Raw genomic sequence first — 22,421 nt, forward strand, 5'->3', positions numbered from 1 at the left:
CGTGTGTGAGTCAAGCGTCTTGACCATTACACCACGAAGGCCGCCAATTATATTTTAATGAATTGTTTTGTGGGTTTTAAAATGTGCGTTTTACTATGTTTTTTACTATGTTTCTTACCATGTATTTTATTTTTACTAATTATTCATTATTTCGTGGGTTTATAAATGTGTGTTATAATTTACCTTTTACTATGTTTCTTACCATGTATTTTATTTTTACTAATTATTCATTATTTCGTGGGTTTATAAATGTGTGTTATACTTTACCTTTCACTTTGTTTCTTACCATGTATTTTATTTTTACTAATTATTCATTATTTCGTGGGTTTATAAATGTGTGTCATACTTTACCTTTTACTATGTTTCTTACCATGTATTTTATTTTTACTAATTATTCATTATTTCGTGGGTTTATAAATGTGTGTTATACTTTACTTTTCACTATGTTTCTTACCATGTATTTTATTTTTACTAATTATTCATCATTTCGTGGGTTTATAAATGTGTGTTATACTTTACCTTTCACTATGTTTCTTACCATGTATTTTATTTTTACTAATTATTCATTATTTCGTGGGTTTATAAATGTGTGTTATATTTTACCTTTTACTATGTTTCTTACCATGTATTTTATTTTTACTAATTATTCATTATTTCGTGGGTTTATAAATGTGTGTTATACTTTACCTTTCACTATGTTTCTTACCATGTATTTTATTTTTACTAATTATTCATTATTTCGTGGGTTTATAAATGTGTGTTATACTTTACCTTTCACTATGTTTCTTACCATGTATTTTATTTTTACTAATTATTCATTATTTCGTGGGTTTATAAATGTGTGTTATACTTTACCTTTTACTATGTTTCTTACCATGTATTTTACTATGTTTCTTACCATTGTATTTTATTTTTACTAATTATTTCGTTAGTTTATAAATCTATGTTATGCTATGCCTTTTACTATGTTTCTTACTATGAATTTTATTTTTACTAATTATTCATTATTTCGTGGGTTTATAAATGTGTGTTATACTTTACCTTTTACTATGTTTCTTACCATGTATTTTATTTTTACTAATTATTCATTATTTCGTGGGTTTATAAATGTGTGTTATACTTTACATTTTACTATGTTTCTTACCATGTATTTTATTTTTACTAATTATTCATTATTTCGTGGGTTTATAAATGTGTGTTATACTTTACCTTTTACTATGTTTCTTACCATGTATTTTACTATGTTTCTTACCATTGTATTTTATTTTTACTAATTATTTCGTTAGTTTATAAATCTATGTTATGCTATGCCTTTTACTATGTTTCTTACTATGAATTTTATTTTTACTAATTATTCATTATTTCGTGGGTTTATAAATGTGTGTTATACTTTACCTTTTACTATGTTTCTTACCATGTATTTTATTTTTACTAATTATTCATTATTTCGTGGGTTTATAAATGTGTGTTATACTTTACATTTTACTATGTTTCTTACCATGTATTTTATTTTTACTAATTATTCATTATTTCGTGGGTTTATAAATGTGTGTTTTACTTTACCTTTTAGTATGTTTCTTACCATGTATTTTATTTTTACTAATTATTCATTATTTCGTGGGTTTATAAATGTGTGTTATACTTTACCTTTTACTATGTTTCTTACCATGTATTTTATTTTTACTAATTATTCATTATTTCGTGGGTTTATAAATGTGTGTTATACTTTACCTTTTACTATGTTTCTTACCATGTATTTTATTTTTACTAATTATTCATTATTTCGTGGTTTCATAAATCTGTGTTATGCTATGCCTTTTACTGTGTTTCTTATCGTGTATTTTATTTTTACTAATTATTTCGTGAGTTTATAAATCTATGTTATGCTATGCCTTTTACTATGTTTCTTACTATGAATTTTATTATCTAAGAGAGCTTTTCCAACCTCTACCACAACATGGACTATCTCTTCGTTCTAGTAATGAGAGAACTCTTTTAATACCCTTTCACCGCTCTAATTTTCTTGCCTCCTCTTTCACTTTTTTGATTGTGGAACAATCTACCCACCAATGTTAGAGATGCCTGCGCCATCTCTATTTATATTTAAATCAAGAATAAAATGTCACCATCTTGGTTTTTTAATCGTTCCTTTCTCTTTCTTATATCCTTCCCATCTCCTTTCCTCTCTTCAAAATATAGTGCAAATATATTTTTTTAATTAATTATTATTTTTAATTTTAAATAAAATTTTAAGATTTAGTATAATTCCTTAAAATATGTCCATGTACTTGTAATTTTCTTAAACTGAACGGTTTGGGTAGGTAGGAAGAAATTGCCTAAAGGCAATATGCCCGCCCTTTTATATATTTGTATATATATATTTTATGTGTTTAAGTGTTTAAAAAATAAATAAATATTGTAAGGTGTAATGGTCAGCGCGTTATCCTACCATGCTCTCGCATGGTAGGCAAACTGCAGGTCTCGGGTTCGATTACCAACAGGGTTGATATGAAATATTTATTTAAAAGGGTGTTTTCACACTAAAATATTTCATAGTCCCCGGACTGGTACCTATAGCGTAAGACTGATCACCTTACTTTCATGTAACGAAATTGACCGAGATATGCTGCGATTGGTGTACCAATTCAGCGCCTTATGCACCATAAGTGCGGAAAGGGAATGATGGTGATGAAGATGATGATGTACAGTGGGTTTTGCATGTTGGTTTAATTAGTCTCCTGACGAAGAGACGGGTACGTCTCAAAACCGGTAGACATGGAAAAGTCGTCAAAAAGTCATTTAGAAAAAAAATATCAATCAAATAAAATAAAAATATTCAGGCGTTGCCTAGTATGTAGGTGAAATAATTCAATTAGATTAATATCACCCGCATAAATAAAGGTTTCAGCTCTTAAATTTTACAAATATCAACAGATGAAAGGATTGAAGGAATAAAGATGTTAAAATATGGGCAGCATAGTGCATGTTACACAGTGTGTAAAGTGACCACTTAAACCAGCCAATAACAGGTCATAAGCCCTGTAGATGCCTAGACTTCTATATTACCTTCTCTAAAATGTTCTTCATCTCTGTTGTAATATGTTTAAAAAAATATCATTTACATTTTCTACATTCAACGTGTAGTCACCCTACAAAATGATAGGGAAGATCGGAATCATTATTAATGATACATATTACATGTGTTTAAACGGTATTATTTATTAACATATTACAACAAAGATAAAGAACATTTAAGAAAAGGTAATATATAAGTCTAGGCATCTACAGGGCTTATGACCTGTCAATGGCTGGTTTAAGTGGCCACTTTACACACTGTGTAACATTCACCATTCTGCCTATATTCGAACATCTATATTCCTTCAATTCTTTCATCTGTTGATGTTTGTGAAGTTAAAGAGCTGAAACCTTTATTTATGCGGGTGAGATTCATCTAATTGAATTATTTCACCTACATACTAGGCAACGCCTGAAAATGTTATTTTTTCAATTTCTATACTTCTTCATGGACCAGGTAATTTATCAACAATATTTTGAGTTTGTCCAAATTTTTGTAGACAAGGACTGGATTCAACTCCCTGGGGAGCTGTTTATATTAACATATTACAACATTATTATTTATCATTACACTAATTTATTTACGTCTTTATTTTGTCTAGAAAAAGCATGTGTGAGCGATTGATGCGCAAACGCTACCCTTTCTATAATATGAGCTCCTGGGCCTCGATTATGATGGGAAGATAGACGTCATACCTTCACCTTGACGGCATAGTTGAAGATAAATTCCCTCTAGCGATTATAAAGATATACTACCGACCCCCCACCTTCAAGTTTTGAGTAGGTACATCGATATGAAACTCACGTCACGGTACAAATATCTACGCTCTAAAATGACATAGCTTCAGTATGACGTCATAGTTGAAGATAAAAGTCTCCCGACCGGCTACAAAGGTACACTACCGATACCTCCACCGTCAAGTTTTGATGTAAGCACATCGGTTTATACCGACGGGTCTAGAACCCCTCGATACGTTTATCTACGCATTAAATGTGTCAAAAATTGTGTTTCACCGAGCGATTTTTACTTTAATTATGATTTATTAAAAAAATTAATCGTTTTAAAGTTGGCACTTTTTTCTTAAAAGCCTAATATAAATATAAGAGAGAAATAAGTAAGTTTTGAAGTAGAATTAAATTCCTACATAACTGACACTATAACAAAACGAACGCCTAGATGTGTAAATAATGCGGCTAGATTCTGTCCTATTAACAAATAAGAGTATCTAGGCATTAGAAAGTACCACTCAAAAAAAAATAGTTATTATATTTTTTCCATCTGTTTTACTATCTTTCCGAGTGTATGTATCGAGACGTTATAGGAGCCGGCTTTGTAGTCGATCGGTAGATACATACAAACATTCGTTAAGCGTACCGTCTAGGTGATTTCCAAAGGTCGTGCAAAATTCAGGTTCAAGCAAACATTTTTTGCTTGAATTGGGATTTATTGGAGTTTATAATCGCTTTGAAGTGTGGACATGTGGAAAAAATATAAATACCTAATTTATTTTTTTGAGTGGCAATTTTCTAACGCCTAGATACTCTTATATGTTAATATGGTACAATCAATCGACATTATTTTTTGTATCTAGCCGTTTGTTTTCCAAACTGACAGTTATGTCGAAATTTAATTCGACTTCAAAATTTATTAATTTTTTCGTATAATAGGTTTTTCAAATTAGAAAAAAACTGTAGTGTACCTATATAGTCGGTCGGAGACTTTTATCTTCAACTATGACGTCATATTGAAGCGATGTCATTTTAGAGCGTAGATATTTGTACCGTGACGTACGCTTCCCCTTGTTTCATATCGATGTACCCACCCAAAACTTAAAGGTGGGGGTCTGTAGTATTTATTTGTAATCGCTAGAGGGAATTTATCTTCAACTATACCGTCAAGGTGAAGGTATGACGTCTTTATCTTCGCGGCCCAGGGCCTCGATTATAGTGGGAATCTAATGACGTCATAGGTACCTTCACCATGACGCGACGGTATAGTTAAAGATAAATACTCTCGAGCGATTACGAAGATACACTACCAACCCCGAACTTCAAATTCTGGGTAGGAACATCGATATGTAACAAGGTGAAGCGTATGTCAAGGTACACATATTTTATTATTATATTATATTAATTGTACATTGACGGGCTTATTTCCATATGGCAATTTCTTCCAACCAACCAATAAAATAAAAGTTTTTTTTTTTTAAGTTTAGTTACAAAACACATTAAATAGAAAAAAAGCTGAAAATACGTATATAAAAATATTAATAAATGTATTTATGAAAAATTATCTTAAATCAATGGGAAAAAAGAGAAAAGAGAAAACAGGAAAGGAGGAGATAATTTTTTTTTATTAGAATCAAAAATATTGCGCATTGTAGGGTTAACTTTCGTTTAATGGACTTGTTTGACTAATAATCTATACGTTCGGTGTGAATAATCAATCGTGAATTTATTACCATGGTCATAAAATACATTTTTTATTTATCTAGTTAATGTAACAATGGAGTATTTTTCTCTGATTATGTACATAAAATAAAACATTGAATAAATAACACACGTGTTAAATGCCCACGTGCGATAATGCACACTGTGCAGCAGAAGTCGTCCACCTTTTTATGCCCACCGCCCATTTTTGCTTTTTTTCATGCTTAAAATTTTCCTACCGCCCACCAAATATATTTCAATGCAGCGTATGGGTGAAAAAAAATCTAGAATGAATTTAGGTGATTTGAAAAAGCTAGTTTTTATAACCAATATTTTATTACAACAAAAAAGATCGCGAATACATTTGTAAAAAATAAAATAATGAAAAAACACGTCCCTACAAAAACGCGACGTCACGATTCGTGACAATGTTCTATTTAAATTTAAACGGTCGCAAACAGAATTTAAAATTACACGAATCGTGACGTGTTAAGGGCGTGGCCAATGCAATAGATCGTAAACTAAAGTATATAAACTACTAAAGAAGACATTTTTTTCTCGACAGTATTTCATTTATTTATTTATATATAATGGGCATTTTTAAGGACATATTTAGGCATAGAAAATTACTGTAAAAAAAGTAGAAAGACTCAATGGTATATAGTAGACTCGGTGGGAGTGGAAGCGGGAGAGAGGTGTTTATAATTGAATTTGATTCAGTGATCGTTTGAAAGAAGACAACTTGTTATCAAAGAAATCAAGACTGGTATATTTGTTGGCAGACCTGAGAATTCTGGGCATACGGGAATGGAAACCATAGTTAGTTCTATGGTTATCGGTATGAAAGAGTAAGTTTTGTCTGAGGTTTCTAGTTGGGATATTGAATTTTATCGAGCTCAGTAGTTCAGGCGTATCAAAGAGTGAGTTGAAAATTTTAAATAGGACTAGAAGGTCGGATTTATTTCGACGGTCTTGAAGAGAAGATATATTTAAGCTAGATTCTAACTCATTATACGTATATTGGTCTCTGGATAAGCCCAACCTCCAGCCTATCTTTCACAAAAATCGATGTTGAACTGATTCAATATTCTTGATGTGAACATCATAATATGGAGACCAGATAACAGAGGAATACTCTAGGTGCGGGCGAACTAGGGAACAGAAGAGAGCTTTAAGGGTATTGATATTTTTGAAGTCAGTTGTGCTTCTATTAATAAATCCAAGAAGTTTTAAGGATTTTATTTAACATGTTTAATATGCTGTTTTATTACGATTTGCTTGTGAATGTTGATAAATCGAAAGTGATGGTTTTTGAAAGAGATGAAAATATAACTAAATGTGAGATCAGCGTGAACGGAGATATTCTGAATCAGGTAGAAGAATTTGAGTACCTGGGAAGTAGGTTTACTAGGGACGGAAAGGCTGAGAAAGGTATTGAAAGGAGAGTGAGTGCCGGGAACAGGGTGAACGGTGCACTAAAATCTACTTTGGCAAACAAATGTTTATCGCAGGAGGCTAAACTAGCAGTTCACAACGAAGTTCTGGTTCCAACTCTAATGTATGGGAGCGAAGTATGGAATTGGAAAAATGATGATGAAAGTAGGTTGAATGCGGTCGAAATGCGATCCCTCAGACGAATGTGTGGTAAAACGATGTATGATAGGTGCACAAATGTCGAGATCCGTGAAGTGTGTAAGGCTGAGACATGCATTATTGACAGAATCAAGAAAGGGGTGCTGCGTTGGTTTGGACATGTAGAGCGAATGGACAGCGAAAAAACGGCTAAAAGGATCTACGGTGCAAATGTTGATGGATGCAGAAAACGAGGAAGACCGAGAAAGACATGGCACGATCAAGTCCATCAAATGCTTGAAGATGGACATGTCAAAAGTAGGAATAATCGGCGTGCGTGCATGAGAAGATGTATGAATGAAGAGGAAGCGAGATCTGTATGCAAAGATAGAGTGTTGTGGCGTTCTATCCTCTCTGCCTACCCTTACGGGGAAACGGCGTGATTGTTTGTTTGTTTTTGTTGTACAAAGTTACTGCTTCAAACACTAAAAATATGACTACTGGACTTTCTCATTGTAAAGCGCCCTGAAGTGATTTTTCACAAAAATTGGGTTATAGAAATCAGCCAAACATTATTGATAATCTCTTCTAACCCCAATAGAAATATAATATATATTAGATCTTGGGTGTATGAATGCTATATGGTAAAAGTGTATGGGAATTGCTAAGGGCGCCCTCCCCTAGTACACGATATTAGGGTATTGGCATTCGTTCTAGAATCTTCGGAATGTCCATAAAATACTTCGCACTTGATGCTCCCAGAATCGAAGATAGCAATCTCCACTTTTCGCAAAAATACGACACTTAAAAATTATGATAATAATTCAAATTGATCTAATAAGAGGATGACATATTTATTTGATAAACAATCATAGAATTAAGAATAGTCCAGAAACCGCATACGAGCATCAAACAGGAGGCGACTAAACTACTCATACATTAGTAGTTTTACGTTATGACCCATGAGTTTCTTTGTAGACGTCGCTCAGTACGCAACTCCTGATTTGAATTCAACTATGCCGTGTTGTGTCCTTTAAAGTGTAGAAATATTGCTTGGATCTTAAAGAAACAGGATGGGATAACAATTCATGTGTAATTAGCAAATGAATGTGTAAATAGCAAAAAAAAAGTACTTTAAAGATTTATTTTTTTTCCTTCTGTCAGATTGTCAAAGAATCAAAATGGACATTTCGTTAGTGATGCCAGGGTAGTAAATTTTTTTACCCTACTTTGCTCATCTAATGAGAGAACTAATGAAAATTTTACCTCAGATTAAACAACTCTGTTTTAGAAATTTGACCGACATTATCTTTAAAGCATTAAATATTATTAAACATGATATAAAAATATCCGTTTTATGTAAAATAAAATTTAAGTTCAACGTTCATTAATTCAATAACTCTTTTTAAATGACCCTTATCTACTCTGTTGTGTATTTCCGCCTACACAAAAAAATTTTAGAGAAATTAACAGATTGCTTTTTTTTTTCACCTTATATTTGTGTTATGGTTTTGTTTTTTCCCATCGTGCAATATTACGCGGTGAACTTACTACCCTGGCAACACTAACAAAATGTCCATTTTGATTTTTTCGACAATCTGACTGATGGAAAAATAATTCAATTTTTAAGTAATGTATTTGCTACTTACACATTCATTTGTTCATTACATATTTGAAATGTGGTCCCATCCTGTTTCTTTAAGATCCTAGCAGTATTTTTACACTTTAAAAGGACACAACACGGCATAGTTTAATTCAAATCAGGAGTTGCGTACTGAGCGACGTCTACAAAGAAACTAATGGGTCAAAACGTAAAATTACTCATTTATGAGTAATTTAGTCTTAACATATTACAACAGAGATGATGAACATTTAAGAGAAGGTAATATAGAAGTCTAGACATCTACAGGGCTTATGACCTGTCAATGGCTGGTTTAAGTGTCCACTTCACACACTGTGTAACATTCACCATTCTGCCTATATGTGAACATCTATATTCCTTCAATTCTTTCATCTGTTGATCTTTGTGAAGTTAAAGAGCTGAAACCTTTATTTATGCGGGTGAGATTCATCCAATTGAATTATTTCACCTACATACTAGACAACGCCTGAAAATATTATTTTTTCCATTTCTATACTTCTTCATGGACCAGGTAATCCATCAACAATATTTTGAGTTTGTCCAAATTTTTGTAGACAAGAACTGGATTCAACTCCCTGGGGAGCTGTTTATATTAACATATTACAACAGAGATGAAGAACATTTAAGAGAAGGTAATATAGAAGTCCAGGCATCTACAGGGCTTATGACCTGTCAATGGCTGGTTTAAGTGGCCACTTTACACACTGTGTAACATTCACCATTCTGCCTATATTTGAACATCTATATTCCTTCAATTCTTTCATCTGTTGATGTTTGTGAGGTTAAAGAGCTGAAACCTTTGGTGAATGTTACACAGTGTGTAAAGTGGCCACTTAAACCAGCCATTGACAGGTCATAAGCCCCCTAGACTTCTATATTATCTTATCTTAAATGTTCTTCATCTCTGTTGTAATATGTTAATATTCATCTTCATCCATGTTGGTCCAAGATCTTTTAATCTCCTACCCAAGGAAATACAAAATATAGAATCCCTTCTAAAGTTTAAAGCGGCTTTGAGGACTTGGATCAGCATGGAAAATACAGACATACACCTATTGTGAAAGAGTCGTACAACAGCATATTCTAAACTTTGATGTCTTAATTACATTGTTTATGTCATTTTCCTGTTATTTCTGTATGATTTTTAATGGCATTGTCATATTTGTGTTTGTATACCAAAAAATTCACCAAAAACAATAAAAAGGGAATGGCCCACGCTCAGACGTTTAAGTCTTTGTGGGCATTTTTTCCAAATTTTAGGCTATGTATATTTTTAGAATATGTATTTTTTCTCTTTTTCTCTTCTAATGTTTAATAAATATAATGTATAAAATATGTAATTTAATACATGCATAATATGTAACAGTATGGAAAAATAAAAAAAAATAAAAATAAAACATCTCCCCAGGGAGTTGAATCCAGTTCTTGTCTACAAGAATTTGGACAAACTCAAAATATTGTTGAGTAATTTAGTCGCCTTCTGTGTGATGCTCGTATGCGGTTTCTGGACTATTCTTAATTCTTTGAGGTGAACAATAGTTTTTTTGTGAATAATGGATCATTTTGGAATTAGTTTCATTTCATTCTACGCCCTCAAATTCTTTATTTATTACAGAACGAACTGTGAGAATTCCTTGTGAGAGCGCCCACGCACTTAAATCCAATCGAAAAGTAATTAAAATATTCTCAATCCATCCAATAAATTCTTATGACCCGATTGGCATATTTGCAAAAATAATTAATTAAAAAAAGCTGTGGGAGCAATATTAAATTAATTAAATCAATATTTTTAATTGCGATTCCTTGATATTGTGTCTGTTCTGTCGTCCTGTGGTCCTTGATTCGACTGTCGACAAAGTGGCGTAAGATAGTTATTTGAATTGTGTTTGTTCGCTATACCTAATATGCATGCGAACCTCTTTTTAGGGAAAATCAGACTTAAATCCAATCGAAAAGTAATTAAAATATTCTCAATCCATCCAATAAATTCTTTTGATCCGATTGGCATATCTGCAAAAATAATTAATTAAAAAAAGCTGTGAGAGCAATATTAAATAAATTATATCAATATTTTTAATTGCGATTTCTTGATATTGTGTCTGTTCTGTCGTCCTGTGGTCCTTGATTCGACTGTCGACAAGTGGCGTAAGATAGTTATTTGAATTGTGTTTGTTCGCTATACCTAATATGCATGCGAACCTCTTTTTAGGGAAAATCAGACTAAACTTATAATATCAGAAATCAAACACTGATTTGAGTCTACTGAACACATCATTTTATTTTTATATGTTTATATTTGTAAAAATAAAACAAAGTATTATGTTAATAAAATTTGTATAAAACCACTCACCGACTTATCTGTCTACCGGTTTGGAGACGTAACCCGTCTCTTCGTCAGGACAACAACACATAAATAATAAAGGACTGAAAGTAAATAATATGGAGATTTTTTACATAAAGAAGGCTTTGAAAAATAATGTCCCATTAATTAATAATCAAGTAACTTCCAATATAGTCCATTATTCGATATTTCATTGTAATGGTCACCCTACCCTATATTGTAAAGGATCTTTACCGACAAGCCATATTCATTGGCTTGGTGAATCCAGTAAAAAAAATTATTTTTTTTATGTTTTAAAATAACTAAAATGTAATATTGTATGTAAATAATAAATAAATAAAAAAAAAATAAAAAAATAAGGCAAACTATTTATTAGAGGAAATGTGAACTATACCTTCATGCAGGCAAATGAGGAAGTGCAGTGGTTTTTTTATTTTTTTTTATTTGTTAATAGACTGTTAAACTAAGTAAAAAAAATTTTTTTTTAATTTTTATATATCGTATTATCGGCGCTACGATTTTTCAAAGTTTTGTATTTCTGAAATAACTCCGCGTGTAACGTCAGAGGTTCATTTCCGCTTATTCTCATTCAGTTCTTCCCATTGGTCCAGAAGCGACAAGCAGACCGGAAATCTTCCATAGCTCTCGGATCATAGGTCGATTAACATGAACCAGTGACGTCATTTAAAGTAGTGCGTTTTTATCAAAATATTTTTTATTATTTTTTCTGTACATTTTCAAGAAACTTTGCGGTACAATTTAATGCTCTAATTTTTACCCTACGTAAGAAAAAAAAATGTATCCAATTTCCCGTAGGGCTGAAGTTCTTCATTGCTTATCAAGGAAAAATGAACTACGCCTTGTGAAGGCAAACTGCTTATTACGTGAAATGTGTACTAATCAAAATGGAAAAATTCTATGTTTACCGTATTTTTCAGACCGTAAGACGCACTTTTTACTCCGCTTCTTTATTACCAAAAGTTGGGGTGCGTCTTATGGTCCGATGCGTCTTATCGTCCGCAAAATACGGTAATAGAAGAAAAATACATAACAATAGCCCACAATACATAACAAACATAGAAAGGATTGAAAATGTTCAACAATTTTTTTTAAAATACCTATATTACAAAAACAATAAAACGTTTTGTACTTACAGCCAATCTGCCAAACAAAATGGATTTTTTACCCTTGAAAATAGACGCAATGCATCTGAATTATGCTATTTACATAAATTATTAAATAATAAAGTAGACTCTTTTAACCTACTCTCCAAAATTAATCTTTATGTCCCCTCTCGCGTGACAAGAAATAAGTACTTATTCCATCTGCCAGTCTGTAGCACTAACTATACGCAACACTCTTTCCCCTATCGTTCTTGCTCTAACTATAATGTTTTTTTTCATCTATTGATATTTATTTTTTATTTTTTTGCACCACAACAGGCCAGGAGGCCCAATTACATCACAGAACACCCAGGCTTGAGAAAAATCACATTTTAATTTTTGTGTTCTCACCGGAAATCGAACCCGGAACCTTCCGTGCGTGAGTCAAGCGTCTTGACCACTACACCACGGAGGCCGCCGATATATTTTACATTCCCCTTAATTTATTTTAAAATAAATTAAGACTTATTATTTCTGTCTGCGATACGATCCCACTTACTATTTAATGATGCTCACACTTACACACACCTGAACACTTACTCCTACACTAATACACGTAAACACACATCTACACTTACTCTCATACAAATACACATAAACCCATCCTTTTGTTGTAACACAATTTAATAATATGTATGATTTTTATTTAGAAACTTTGCTGGTCTATCTTTAAACTGTATTTTTTTATGTTATCATATCATTGTCGACTGTTTGTTTCTTTAAAATAAATAAATAAAATGAAAGTTATATGGGTAAACTTCGTTTTAATAATAAAATAAAAATAGAATCATACCTTTTTATTTTTCTTAAGAACAAAACGAAAACTAACTCGGAAACAATTTCACACGCAATAAGTTACTCGCGTACACGGTAATAGAATAAAATAACGTGTAAAAGTGTGTCTGAACGCCGGCACCAACCGGCGTAATTGTAAATCGGCGTAAATCGAACCGGCGCTAAACGACGTTTACCAGTACATGAACTGCACTTTTATGCAGGCAAACTGCTTACTAGGGAAAATATGAACTACGCCCTTATGGAGACAAATGCTTATTAAGGGACAAAAGAACAACGCCTTTATACAGGCAAACTGCTAATTGGACGAAGTCCGTTAGTAAATAAATAAATATTTAAAAAACTAAAAGTATAATTAAATCCAATAAAAGTATTTTATTTTGGATACCTTAGCAAATTTTAATATGGAATTCTACCTATTTAAGTGTATTGCAACAGAGAGGGAAAACATTATTGAGAAGGGAATATGGATGTCAAGGCATTTACAGGGCTTATGACCTGTCGTTGGCTGGTTTAAGCGGCCACTTTACACACTGTGTAACATTCACCAGAATTGGACAGAAGTCCATGTTTAAACTCAACTCAACTCTTCCATCTGTTGACTGTTGTGAAGTAAAGGAGCTGAAACCTTTATCATTCATCCGGCTGAACCAAATCACCTACTGGGCAACGCCTGAAAACAATTTTCCAATTTTAATACTTCTTATTTAACCAGGTAGTTAATTAAACAATGTTTGAAAGTGGCCACCTAAACCAGCCAATGACAGGTCATAAGCCCTGTAAATGCCTAGACTTCCATATTTCCTCTCAATAATGTTTTTCCTCTCTGTTGCAATAAATTTAAATATCTCCCTAGGGAGGAAATCCAGCCAGTCTGCAAGCATTTGGACATGCTCAAACATTGTGGAATTCTACCAATTAATTGCATACACAATTAATATATATTCATCATCATTACCTTTCCGCACCTAATCGTGCATAGGGCACTGCACGAGTACACCAATCGCAGCATATCTTGTTCATTTTTGTTCCATGAAGGTAAGATGATCAGTCATACGCTTCAGGTACCAGTCAGGGGCTATGAAATATTCTAGTGTAAAAACCCCTTTTTTAAAATAAATATTTCATGTCAACCATGTCGGGAATCGAACTCGAAACCTCTTGCACGGTAGGCAAACCATTACACCACGAGGCCGTCAAACATTAGGAAACTTTGTAAATATTTAAGTTAGTTTGAAAATGTCCTAACAAGACAACGCAACAAGAAAACGCGTCACATAAATTTAAAAAAAATAAAAGTTGAATTAAATCCAAAAAAATATTTTATTTTGGATACATTACCAAATTTTAATATGGAATGCTATCAAGTAACTTCATACACAATAAATATACAAGTATACTTTCTTTTAAAAAAATGTTTTTATGTCAATAAAATTCAACCTCTAACTATACTAGAGTTTTACTATAAATGTTTAATGAAGCAGTTGAAATTAATATGTATTAGTGATAGAAGGAAAATTTCAGATTTAGCGCTGCTTTTCAAGTTATTAAATAATGTTCTTGATAGTCCCGAACTTTTAAACTGTGTGAATTTTATATGAGACAGCGTGGGACGAGACAAAATACTTCTTTTGCTGTTGATTTGCATAGTTCAAACTATGCCAAATACTCACCTATTCCACGGCTCCACATGTTAGCAAACAAACATGGAAAATTTGATTTATTTCATTTATCTTTATACCAATTAAAATCATCACTTTTTCAACAATGTTTGATTATGTCCAAATGCTTGCAGACTGGCTGGATTTCCTCCCTAGGGAGTTGTTCATATTTAAATTTATTTCAACAGAGAGGAAAAGAGTTTTCGTGAAGAAATTTGGAAGTCTAGGCATTTACAGGGCTTATGACCTGTCATTGGCTGGTTTAAGTGGCCACTTTACACACTGTGTCCCTAGGGAGGAAATCCAGCCAGTCTGCAAGCATTTGGACATAATCAAACATTGTTGAATTACTACCTGGTAAAAGAAGAAGTATAAAAATTGGAAAATTGTTTCCAGGCGTTGCCTAGTAGGTGATTTGGTTCAGCCGGATGAATCTCACCCACGTGATAAAGGTTTCAGCTCTTTCACTTCACAAAAGTCAACAGATGGAAGAGTTGAGGAAATGTGGATGTTCAAACATGGGCAGAATGGTTAATGTTACACAGTGTGTAAAGTGGCCACTTAAACCAGCCAATGACAGGTCATAAGCCCTGTAAATGCCTAGACTTCCGAATTTCTTCACGAAAACTCTTTCCCTCTCTGTTGAAATAAATTTAAATCATTACTTTTTAATCACTTCTTTTCTAAATTATAAAAATGTACTAAGTGTTATACATGCTGTTGGAGCCAAAACTAAAATGAGCAATATTTCGTTTATTAAATAATTCTTTACAGAACGCATTTAAATTATTAACTTCGTTCCGAAGATTTGGCGGGTTAAAATAATACTTTACTAAGAACGCTTTATTGGTTAATTTTGTATACCGACTAGCAATTTCAGATGTTATTGTTCGGCTTTGCAACATGTTCATTTATTTCAAAAGTGTCGTATATCGTGAATTAATATTTTATGCCCTTTTAAATGTTGTCTGTCGAAGCGAGAACCCTGCACCAGCTGGCGTGAACACATGCTTTACTATATTTTTTTATCAATATTCCTACAGAGATGAGGTAGAATTTTTTTCAAATTCGGGATTATCGATATTCGAGCGTTTACAGGGCTTATGACCTGTCATTGGCTGGGTTGAGTGGCCACTTTACGTTTTTTACAACATTCCCCATTCCGCTTATTAGCAAATATCGACACTGGTACCATTTTGATTCTTGTATATATCTTATTAAATGAGAAAGCATTCACTAGCGTGTTGGAGCACCATCTATGTATTGATATTGAAGTTAAGTATTTTTAATTAGCATATTAATATACTTTACTGTTTATGCTATGATACATCGCCTCTGTTACTTCAATACTTTTTATATTTAAACTCTTTATTTATTGTTAATTTTCTGCGCATACCTTTGTTATAATTTCTTATTTAATTTTTCTTTATTATTCCCTTATTTTCTGCTGATTGAATTTCATGTATCTATATTTTCTATACTGTGTACAGGTGTTTTGTTTCATTATAATTGTTTTTCAATATTATTTTATACGTAAGCCGTCGAAATAAATATTCGTTACATACACTTTCATAAGTCACATTAAAAAGCATAATAGGAAGGAAAAAAACACATGATGATTTGAATATTTGTATATTTATTTATTTGTGAAGTGTTTATATTTTATTGATCAACTCAAATACACTAAAAAAAGATAGAAAATATATACTATTCAAAATTATAGATTGAACAATTTTGTGTTAACAATGTATACAGTAGTCTCTGTAATCTGAACTCACTATAAAACGAACCTCCAGTAATCCGAACCATAGCATTTGGTAAAGGATGAGAGTCAAAGAAATAGTTCTTAAATGGTAGCTATAGAGTTGCCTCCAAAAGCCACATTGTTACCCAATAATGCTCTAGATATTTATTTTAATGATTTATTCAAACAAATATACAGTCAAACTTGGTAATACGAGGAAGACGGGACTGACTAAATTTGCTCATTATAAGCATTACTCGTTATTTATTCATTTATTTATATATACGCCCAGTGGGAATTTTTAAGGACATATTTATACATAGAAAATGATTATAAAAAAAGTAGAAAGACTCAATGGTATATAGTAGACTTTGTGGGAGTGGAAGCGGGAGAGAGGTGTTTATAATTTAATTTGATTCAGTGATCGTTTGAAAGAAGACGACTTGTTATCAAAGAAAAGATATACAGAAAGTTGCTTTTAAAAAGAATTTCAAGGCTTTTAAAAAGTTTAGTAATCATTTCGGCGAATTGATCATGTCCAATCAATTTAATCCCAGTCAGTGAAGAACTCACTTCCCTCTCTTCTCAATCCAATGAAGTACATAATTTGTACTTCTGGATTACTTTCTTTCAGCACACAGATGCTAAGGCTACCAGATTTCAGAGAGCTCCTTCGGGCAGCTTTTCTCGTTTGACAACGAGCAAATTTTCCGTGTATGTGGGCACCGCCAAGGAGACTTATGTCCTCAGATGCGGTGTGCGGTATGTGGTGGGCAAGCTGTTATCAAAGAAATCAAGACTGGTATGTTTTTTGGCAGACCTAAGAATTCTGGGCATAGGAGAAAGAAAACCATAGTTAGTTCTATGGTTATCGGTGTGAAAGAGTAAGTTTTGTCTGAGGTTTCTAGTTGGGATATTTAATTATATTGAGCTCAGTAGTTCAGGCGTGTCAATGACTCTTTAAAAAAAAATTGTCTAATGTCCAGTACCTTCATGAATTGGAACAATGTCTCAGATGGGAAAGGGGGGGGACATCTAAGCATCACTCTAAATATTGATTTATAATTTCAATTTGATTTATTCATATGTATGTACATTACAAAATAGAGATCTTAATTCATACATATAGAATAAAAATGAAGTCAGTAAAATTAGGTTTATATAAAAATAGTACGTAGGTAAACATAATGTCTTGAGAATAATATGTAAAAAAGTAAGAGAATCTTGTAACGAAAAACTCCCTCAGAGACGTGAAAAATGTCAATATCAAAAGTAATATTGTTCAACATATTTAAATTGATTTCAACAGAGAGGGAAAACATTGTTGCGTCGTTGCTTCCATATTCCCTTCTCAACAATGTTTTCCCTTGCATTTGGACATACTCAAACATTGTTAAATTAACTACCTGGTAAAAGAAGAAGTATAAAAATTGGAAAATTGTTTTCAGGCGTTGCCTAGTAGTTGATTTGGTTCAGCCGGATGAATCTCACCCGCGTGATAAAGGTTTCAACTCCTTTACTTCGCAAAAGTCAACAGACGGAAGAGTTAAGGAAATGTGGATGTTTAAACATGGGCTCTGAAGCTCTGATTGGTACAAATCTCGGTGCGAAAGTAAACGGTGTAGCTATCAATAATATTAGATATGCAGATGACACCGTTCTAATTGCAGACAATACACAAGACCTTCAAGAACTGCTTGATAAGATTGACTCCGTCGGTGAACGTTTTGGTTTAAATATTTATTTATTTATTTATTTAACTTTTTGTACATAATGATTATTTGTACATTGGCGGGCTTATTGCCAAATGGCAATTTCTTCCAACCAACCAATAAAATAAAAGTTTAATTTTTATAATTCAAGTTACAGTACATATTCAATAGAAAAAAAAGATTAAAAATTTAAATATATATAAAAATAGAAATAAACGTATTAGTTTATAAATTACCTTAAATCGAAACTATTACTCAATGGGAAAAAGGAAAAAAGAGGAAAGAGGAAAGAGGAAAAAGGAAAGGAGGAGAGATTAAGGAAGAGAAAGGAGATGTTTCTTCAGACGTGATTTAAACAGAGATAATGTAGTAACATCTTTGATGGTGGATGGGAGATGATTCCACAGTCGAGCCGCATGGACACTATATGAGTTAGAGAAGAAAGAGGAATTGTGTATGGGTATTAAGAGAGTGCCTTGAGAATGAGAACGAAGAGGTAAACCATGAACTGATAAGCGTTGAAATTTTTCACACAGGTATATAGAAACGTTAGGACTATGAAGTACATTGAACAGAAGTGAGAGGGAGTGATAGTCTCTCCGCTGTCTAATTTTGAGCCATTTCAGTTGCCTACGATAATCAGAAATGTGGTCATATTTCCTAAGACCAAAAATGTACCTTATGCATGTATTCTGAAGTCGTTCAAGTTTATCGAGTTGCTCGCAGCTTAAATCAGTCATGGAAACATCAGCGTAATCTAGAATGGGTAGTAGTAATGCTTGTACAAGAGTGCAAATATTAATGGAAACAAAACAAAACTTATGGTTTTTAGCCGAGAGAGTCATCCAAATGTAAATCTCCAACTCAAAGGTATCAATATTGAGAGAGTGAAACAGTTGAGGTACTTAGGCAGTATCATCACAGAAAATCTAGACCCCGACACTGAGATAAAATGCAGAAATGAAGCAGCCCGAACAGGATTTAACCAAATGAAAAATCTTCTTTGTGACGATAATATAAACCTTAACTGAGACAACGAATGGTCAAATGTTATATATGGTCTGTCTTACTATACAGTGTAGAGGCGTGGACTCTAAAAGTTAATATTATAAACCGCCTTGAAGCATTTGAAATGTGGATCCACCGTAGAATGTTAAGAATATCTTGGACCGATATGATAACCAACAATGAAGTATTACGTAGAGCCAATACTAATAGAGAACTATCCACCACTGTTAAGCTCCGTAAGATTTCATATTTTGGTGATAAATATGCCATACTTCAGCTCGTCACGAAGGGGAAGATCGAGGGACGTAGAGGGGTCGGAAGAAAACAGCTTTCCTGGCTTCGAAACATCCGAGCATGGACCAGGATTAGAACTGTAGAGGAGCTGTTTCGCACTGCCCAGGATAGGGAAGCTTTCTCCCGAGTGATCATCAACGTCGGGGGGACCCGACATGACACGTGAAGAAGAAGAAACATGGGCAGAATGTTGAATGTTTAACAGTGTTTAAAGTGGCCTGTCTACAATGATGGGTAATAAGCCCTGTAAATGCCTAAACTTCCATATTCCCCTCTCAACAATGTTTCCCTCTCTGGTGAAATAAATTTTAATATGAATAACTCCCTAGGGAGGAAATCCAGCCAGTCTGCGAGCATTTGGACATACTCAGACATTGTTGTTCAACATAGATTGACATATAATACATAGATGTGCCCTGTAGAGTAGACGAAAAATTCCAGATATAATAAATCTACTATGCCTTATAATATGTGTACATCACCGTTAAATAAAAAATCTTATTGATAAAAAATATGCAAAAAGTTCATTTTATTTTTTGAAGATTCCAGTAATCTAAAAATTTGTTAAACCGAGTAGGCTCAGCATTTGATTGTTCGGATTATAGAGACTATACTGTATTTTATTTATCAATTCATTTTACACTATTCAAAATTATGGATATAACCATTGCATGTTAACAATATTCTTAAAAACTATAAGATCTTTGAAAGAAAATAAGAAAGTTTTATAAACCCCTGTTTTATAAAAAACTAGCAGACCCGACAGACGTTATCCTGTCCGAACGTTGGCTTGCCTGCTATTATCTTGGAAAAAGACTTTTCATTGATAAGTAGGTACCTAGGTACTTGTTTATGATTAAATTCCAAAAATAAAAACTGTTAATATTCTAATATTGATTTTAATTAGGTACCTAGGTACTTGTTTATGGTTGAATTCCAAAACATAAAATAAATATTTTTTCAAATATGGCATTCTTTTTGCAAACGTCAAACTCCGGTCTTTTCACCAACAGAGGGGTGTACTTATGTAGGAATACGATTTTCAAAAATGTATTGAATTTAATATTATTTTAGTACTACCAAAAATCCAGTAAACAGAAATAAATGGGTAGAAATTATAAGGAATTTAAGGAAAGAATCTGATAGAGATCCACAAAAACAAATGCTGTTTGTAAACATTTAAAAACAAACTTTTTTATATACAAAAAAACAACATCTTTCCATTTTTTTGTAAATGCGTTCTCCTCGAATGCAACCTGGTGGATCGATGAATAAAACATTTATGCTCTTTACTTCTTTTTTATAAATTAGATTGAAGATTTCAATATCTACGAACACGCACAGCGCAAAGATATATATTTCTCTGAAAACCGCGCGTAAATCGGTTAAGCCTAGGAGTTCTTCTTAAGTTTTAGGAGTTCAGTGACATCACACGTACAGAGGAATTATATATTTGTATGGATAAAATATTAGAAGGCTTGGTAAAAGAATAGTTTGTATTTCTGAAACATAAACTAATATATGTTTTAAGGGCCAGAAACTAGAAACATAACTTAGCATCATTCTAACAGAAACAATATTACTGATAGTTAAACTGTTAATTTTGAAGGTAAATACACTGGAATATGTGTCCATATAATTCATACAGAAATTTATTACAGGGGTTAGGTTTTAACTGATCTGGTCTAGAACTCATTTGATATCACCCACTTGTAATGTTTATTGTGTATTGGAATAAAAACCCCGCAAAAACCCCCGAAACAAGCATGTCATTCATAAACTACAAAAGCAGCTGTAAATTGTAAGACTGTGCCGAACCGGCACTTATTAAGTTCACAAAGCTTGGATTTTTTAAAAACCATGCGTGTTCATTTTTTAATATTGTCAGAGAAAAATCCAATTAGGTACTTAGACACTTACATGGCTATCATAAACATAATCCGATCCCAACGCCCGGCGGTATTTATCCTTTACGTTAGCCGACCGTTCAGATTTTATTACTTAGATTCTTATTTTGAGAATGATGTTTTTAACGATTGAAGATTTTTGTTGGGTATGTCATCAATATAATGTTTCCTCGTTACATCCGAGATCTCACTATTTTCGTGATCATTTTAACCGAGTTCGACTGTGCGTATCTTTTTTGGGTGATACCAGTGTACGTTGGATTCGTTTCGGCTGCCATTGTAGGAGCCGTCTTCAGGGACAACTGTGTTTTGTAGAAAAAAATATGTGTATGTACTAGTGATTTGTACATATTTGTATCAGTGGCGAACGGTGATTTTATTTACAGGTAAGTTGTAGTTTTTTATTTATTTATTTGTACCAACACGTAGAATCCCATATAGATGGACTGACCAAATAAAGGTGGCTACGGGGCTAAAATTTGATGAGTCAGTTCGTCGGGCCGAGGACAGACTGGAGTGGAACAGACTAATCAGAAGTGTTCATGGTGATCACGATCCTGAGAGTTGAGGGACCGACTTGGAAGAAGAAATATGCCATACTTCAGCTTGTCACGAAGTGGAAGATCGAGGGACGTAGAGGGGTCAGAAGAAACTATATTTCCTGGCTTCGAAATTACGACCAGAATTAGAACTGCGGAGGAACTGTTTTCATTTTTTGAGCCTATACAAGAAAAAAGAAACAAATGTATATTTTTTTCCAAATTAAGAAGCTTGACATAATTATCCATAATACCACTTCGTTTCGACATCTTTGTAGATCAAGTCTCATAAAAAATATGTATGTGACAAATCACAGTACAAGAATACAAAAAAAATATTGGAAAAAATTGGCTTAGCATGGTAGTCTATTGTCATTCGTTTGTTTTAATCAAAATTTATTGTGAATTTTGATACTGTAGTAAAGAATGACAAATATATGAAAGCAGTTTTAACTGCACGCTGTTTTACTCGTATTTTAGTTCGCGAGAAAAAATGAGATCATGTTTCCAATAAGATCTCATTGTTAATATAAATCTA

Source organism: Micrasema longulum, unplaced genomic scaffold, assembly GCF_059751315.1.
Source record: "Micrasema longulum isolate JH-2025_06_02 unplaced genomic scaffold, ASM5975131v1 h1tg002407l, whole genome shotgun sequence".
Lineage (NCBI taxonomy): Eukaryota > Metazoa > Arthropoda > Insecta > Trichoptera > Brachycentridae > Micrasema > Micrasema longulum.